Here is a 6,000-nt window from a genome sequence, read left to right on the forward strand (position 1 = left end):
CTTCCTTCCCTAATAGCTTTTCTGAGGTGTCCGCAGGTCAGCACAAGCCAACAGCTCCAGCCACAAAAATAATCTAACTGCAGCTGAGGTGGGCTTCCCAGGTGGCCCTTGTGGTAAAGAACCCACCTGCCAAGGCAGGAGATATAATGAAATGCCGGTTTGATCCCTGGGTTGGGAAGACCCCCTGGAGAAGGAAATGGCAACCCACTCCAGTATTCTTGCCTGGCGAATCCCAGGGACAGAGGAGCCTGGCAGGCTGCAGTCCATAGGGTCGCAAAAAGTCAGACATGACTAAAGCGACTTAGCTTTAGGGGTGAGGTGTAGACCTGAGTCCTGGCCTGGCTCCCAGACCTTGGGCAAGCGACTTAACCTGTCCAAGCTCTAGGGTCTGTGTGTTGCACAATTTGTATAAAGACTGAAATCTTACAGCTCAATGTCTATAAGACAAACCGCGCAAATGGAAAATGAGCCAAGGACTTGAATAGACATTTCTCTAAAGAAGATGTACAAATGGCCAATAAACACAGGAAAAGATGCTCAGTATCATTAGTCATTGGGGAAACACAAAACCACAATGAGAAACCACTTCATGCCCACTGGGATGGCTGTAACTGAAAACAAAACAGTCAAACCGAAACAGAAAACAGTAAGTATTGGCAAGGATGTGGACACACAGGAATACTCGTACGTTGCCGGTGAGAATGTAAACTGCAAGACAGTTTTGGCAGTTCCTCAAAAAGTTCAACATTACCATGTATGCATGTGTGCTCAATTGTGTCTGACTTTTTGCGACCCCATGGACTGTAGCCCACCAGGCTTCTCATGGGATTCTCCAGGCAAGAATACTGGAATGGGTTGCCATGCCCTCCTCCAGGGGATCTTCCCAACCCAGGGACTGAACTTAGAATTACCATATGACCTAGCAATTCCACCCCTAGGTATAGGCCTAAAAGATCTGAAAACAGAGACTCAGATACTTGTTCATAAATGGTCATGGCAGCACTATTCACAAGAGCCCAAAGGTGGAAAGAGCTCACATATATACATCAACAGAGGAATGAATGAGCAAACTGTGCTACATGCATACAACGCAATATCACATGCATGCTCAGTCTCTCACTCATGCCCAACTCTTTGCAGCCCCATGCAACTTCTTTGTAGCCCACCAGGCTCCTCTGGCCATGGAATTTTCCAGGCAAGGGCACTGGAGTGGGTTGCCATTTCCTCCTCCAGGGGATCTTCCCAACCTGACCCAGGGATTGAATCTCTATCTCCTGAGTATTCTGCATTGGCAGGCAGATTCTTTACCACTGCGCCATCTGGGAGGCCCACAATGGAATGCATTCGGCCTTCAAAACTAATGAGATGCCACTACAATAAGAATAAACCTAAAAAATATTATGCTCAGTGAAAGAAGTCTGCCATAAAAGGCTACACATGTGTCATGATTCCATTTATATTGTGTCCAGAACAGGCAAATTCATAGAGAGAGAAAGCAGATTGGTGGCTGTTGGGGGTTGGAGGGGAGAGGAGGGAATGGGAAGGGAGTTTTTTTTTTAAATATGGGGAATAACATTTATTATATTTATATGTACATATACAACTGGCAACAGGGTTAGGGGACCGTTTAGTTAGGGTCAGGAGACATGTTTCTGACTTAATGGTAAACATGATTTAATATATTAATATCACAGGGTCTTCTGCTGGGAGCTCTGTTAGGCGAGTCACCACATTCTGGGACATATATTGGGATAAACTTTTTTTTTTTGCTGGGGAAGGGATTATTTAATCCAACTGTCTTCAACCTCTTTGGCACCAGGTTTCGAGGAAGACAATTTTTTCATGGACCAGGGTTGGAGGGGGGGGCGTGGGTTGTTTCGGGATAATTCAAGCACATTACATTTTGGTGCACTTTATTTCTATTATTATTATATCAGCTCCACCTCAGATCATCAAGCATTAGAATTTGGAGGTTGGGGACCCCGGGTTTAATGGGTAGTGGGCATTGGTGGGGATGGTGAACAAAGTTTTGAAACCACAGAAAGTTTTTACAACATTCCGAATGCGTTGAATGCTACTGAATTGTTCACTTTAAAGTGACCCATTGAATGTTATGTGAATTTCATTCATTTTTTTCCCCAACAAAATAAAAGCATTTTCCAGGCAGTCATTCAGAGAATGTTCGGGCAGTGTTGACAAGCCCAGCACAGGGGCCCAGAAGAACCCGGAAACACATGTCCTTTTTTCCCAGCACGTTGGGCACATGTCAGAGTCCAAGTCAGTGGTGAGTTAGGACTGTGGAGGCCGGGGCAGCAAGCAGCCTCCCTGCCTCCCTGCCTCCCTTGCAGACGGCTAATTTGAATGCCATCTTTGCGTTCCTTTCATTTTCTTCCCCAAAGTCCAGTGTGCTTCCAGGAACCGGCAGCAGGGGGTGCTATAAGCCAGCTGCAGAGCAAGCGATGGACGCCCAGGCCTCTGGAAGGCTCTGTGGCTCCAGCTCTGGCTGTCCTTTCCAGCTGATCCCCAATACCCCCCAGACCCCCAGACCCCCAACGAGTGTTTGATGGGAGCTGGGCCACTCCTGGCCCCACCCCGCACCCCCAGGAGGGTGGGGCAGGTGTTGCGTGTTGTCTCAAACAGAAACCACAGCCTCCTGGCCCCAAACAGGTTGGGATCGGTTCTAAAACACTCAAGGGCTCCCAGGGCAACACAGAAAGAGCCATGGGCTGTCAGGAGCTGGTGCCTCTTCTTCACATTCTGCCTGGGGAACATGCCTGAAACCTGGCCAGTGCCCAGCATCCCAGACCACAGCTGCGAGGGTTCTGCTGGCCACGGGCGGCTCTTCTGGCAGAAGATCCCCAGGCTTCCCCGGGAGATGCTCTGGGATTCTGAGCTCAAGGTGGGAGAGGCGGAGGGGAGCTACAAAGAGCATGGAATGCTTTTTGGTAGCATCACCACCAGCTCTACCCAGGGCAACCCACACACTTCTGCCAGGTTTTAACACGTATGAGGGGAAAAGGTTATTGCCTGTGATCCATTTATTCTTATATTTCACCTTGGACACAATTAACATTCTTCCTCCCTTCAGGTTCAACCCACAAATGACAATAGTGCCCTCACTCTTGACAACGTTGGATTTTTTAACCTGAGGCTTGAGCTCCCAAGAAACAACAGAGGTTAATGGGACGCCCCCTCCCCCACCTCCTTTGCACTCAGGAAGATGGCTTATTGCAAAGAATTACCCTTCTTCGCCCTCCCCCCGTGTTTGCCCATGAGAACCCAAGGCCAGACACAGATGCTCGAAATCCTTTTCTTTGACTCATAATGACGACCTGAACTGCTCGTCTCCACTGGCTGATCCTTTTGAATAGAGTCTGTCTTCCTGAGTCTGGATTTATCTTTATTTAACACTCTTGGGAGACGGTTGCTGATGACTCAATGTAGGTTTCAGGAGGTCTTGAGCAGGTGATGTCAGAAGCCTACTCGCCCATCTTAGGTTCTAAACGGGAGCTTACGTTGTTGGGAAAAGTGCTTTTGTGTTCAGACAGGCTGGGCTCTTGGGAACACGGCACCGCTGGATAGTATCCACCCTCTCCCGCCCCGGCTGCCACAATGGTTGGCCCTGAGTGATCGCCTCTAGGTCAGCATTCACCATACAAGCCAGAAGGCAGGATTAGCTGATACAAAGACCTGGAGGCAGAGGAACTCAGAGGCCTGCTCTTCTCTGGGAACCCGGAAGGGGAAAATGCAACAAAAAGGACACGTAAATGGATCACTCAGTGGTGTCTCCTGCCTGAGTGATATCTCTGCCCAAGGTTGCAGAGCCAGGGTGAGGCAGCAGGGCTGGGATTTGACTTCCCGGCTTGTCGGCTGCCACCCGTCCTGCTGGGCTCCCCAGCCGCTGGTCCTCGGGCTTCCAGAGGGACCCACCTGTCCCAGGTGCGGCCGTGACGGAGGTGGAGCCGCAATGGCTTCTCCGACCACCAGGGGGCGCCAGGGCTCCAAGGAGGGGGAGGGGAAGGCCCTGCAGTTGGACTGAGAGCGGAAACGGGGGTTCAAGACCCCTTCCCAGGTTCTCACATCCTCCCAACAGCCCCGCAAGACCATCCAAGTGGGGCTGCCTGGGTTCAAATCTTTGCAAATGTGTGACCTTGGTTAAGTCATTTCCCTCTCCTGAGTCTCGGTTTCCCTGTCTCCTTTGGGGGAAATAACGGTGCCAACCTAGGGGACTCTGCGCCCGGTGCCCCGTGGTTAGGACCCAGGAAACAGTAACTGCTACACGTATTCAACCCCCTGGAGAAGGGAATGGCAACCCACTCCAGTACTCTTGCCTGGAAAATCCCATGGACAGAGGAGCCTGGCGGGCTACAGTCCCATGAGTCACAAAGAGTCAGACACAGCTTAGCAAGTTAACAACAACAACAAATACTTATTCAATATAACTGAATCGCTTTGCTGGTCACCTGAAATTAAAGCAGCATTCTAAATCAGCTACGTGCTCGCGCTCAGCCGCTCATTCATGTCCGACTCTCTGTGACCCAACAGGCTCCTCCATCCATGGCATTCTCCAGGCAAGAATACTGGAGCAGGTTGCCATTTCCTACTCCAGGGGATCTTCTCAACTTAGGGATCGAACCTGAGTCTCTTGCCTCTCTTGCATTGACAGGCAGATTCTTTACCCATAGTGCCAGCTGGGAAGCACACACGCTCCAGCGTAAAATGAACTTTAAAAATATACAGTAACTGCTGCTACTACTACTAGTATATTATCAACCCAGTCTACAGCCAAGGAAACTGAGGCCTAGGGAGTCAGGGTCATGGGCACACAGAAGCTGGAGTGATGCTTCCCCACCTGGATGTGATTCAATACACCATTGGCAGCACATCCCAGACATAAGCTCACAAGGAGTTCCAGAACCTTCCAAGTCCCCTGGACCAGAGCTCTGTGGAGGGGGAAGGAGCACCTCGCATCGCGTAAGGAACCACGAAGATGGAAGGAGCTCCGGTTTGCATCCCACCAGGGCACATGCAGCCGCTGACCTCTCTGAGCCTCCGTTTCCCCGGAAATGATGTCTTGGAAGTAGTTGGTAATTAAATGTGGGGATGTGTGTGAGAGCCCTTTGTTCCCAGGAACGTTGACCCCGACCTTGGAACTGCAGGAGGGCAGGGAGCAGGTCGGAGGTCTTGGTTCCCAGGGTGGGACAGGGCATCCGATGTGCGTGCGGTGACGAGGTACCAGGACGTGCAGCAATGTCCATGGTGGGGGGGCGGGCAGAGGTGAGGGGCGAATTGATAAAAAGAGTCATCTGTGGGGTAGAGGTGGGGGCCCGGAGGAGGAAGGAAGGTGTGGAGACAGTGGAGGGGGTGGGGTTACAGCCTCCCCTTCTGGATCACGGGCAGCCCAGGGTGCTGGTCATTGCTAGGTCAGCGATGTCATAGGTCACAAAGTCCTTCGGAAAGGAGCAGGCTGGGGACACTGCCAAGGACCGGGGGCCACGCGAGATGGAGGTGCGTTCTAGGAGCCGCACTCAGGACCTCCGCCTTCTGATGGGCCCCAGCCTGTGGGTCACCTCTGGCTTCCCCACCCCCTCCAACCCCCCAAGTGCTGGGTGACCTTCAGAAGGTCGCCCTCTGTGATCTTCCTCGAAGCCTTGCCTGCAGCTCCATCTTTAAAAATAGCTGCAGAAAAGCCCATTGCTTATTCAATGAGTTCTTTTGTTAAAAACAAAACAAAATAAAACTCTGCAGCTTTGGTTTGTTTAGCTCCTAAAAGGCCAGATTATCAAAGTGCCTGCTCATTAAAGAAACATAGGGTGCAGGGAAGGAGTGGGAAAGGGAGAGAGTTGGGGGGTGGGGAGACCCGCTGGGCTGTGCCCACTCGGGCTGAAATCTCGGTCCCCCCGGAAACCTGGAACGCCCCACCTCTTGGTCTTAGTCAGTCCCGAGCCTTAGTCTTCTCACGTGCATGCTGGTGTGATTATAATAATGCCAGGTGCTAGG

The sequence above is a fragment of the Cervus canadensis genome, chromosome 32, assembly GCF_019320065.1.
Source record: "Cervus canadensis isolate Bull #8, Minnesota chromosome 32, ASM1932006v1, whole genome shotgun sequence".
Taxonomy (NCBI): domain Eukaryota; kingdom Metazoa; phylum Chordata; class Mammalia; order Artiodactyla; family Cervidae; genus Cervus; species Cervus canadensis.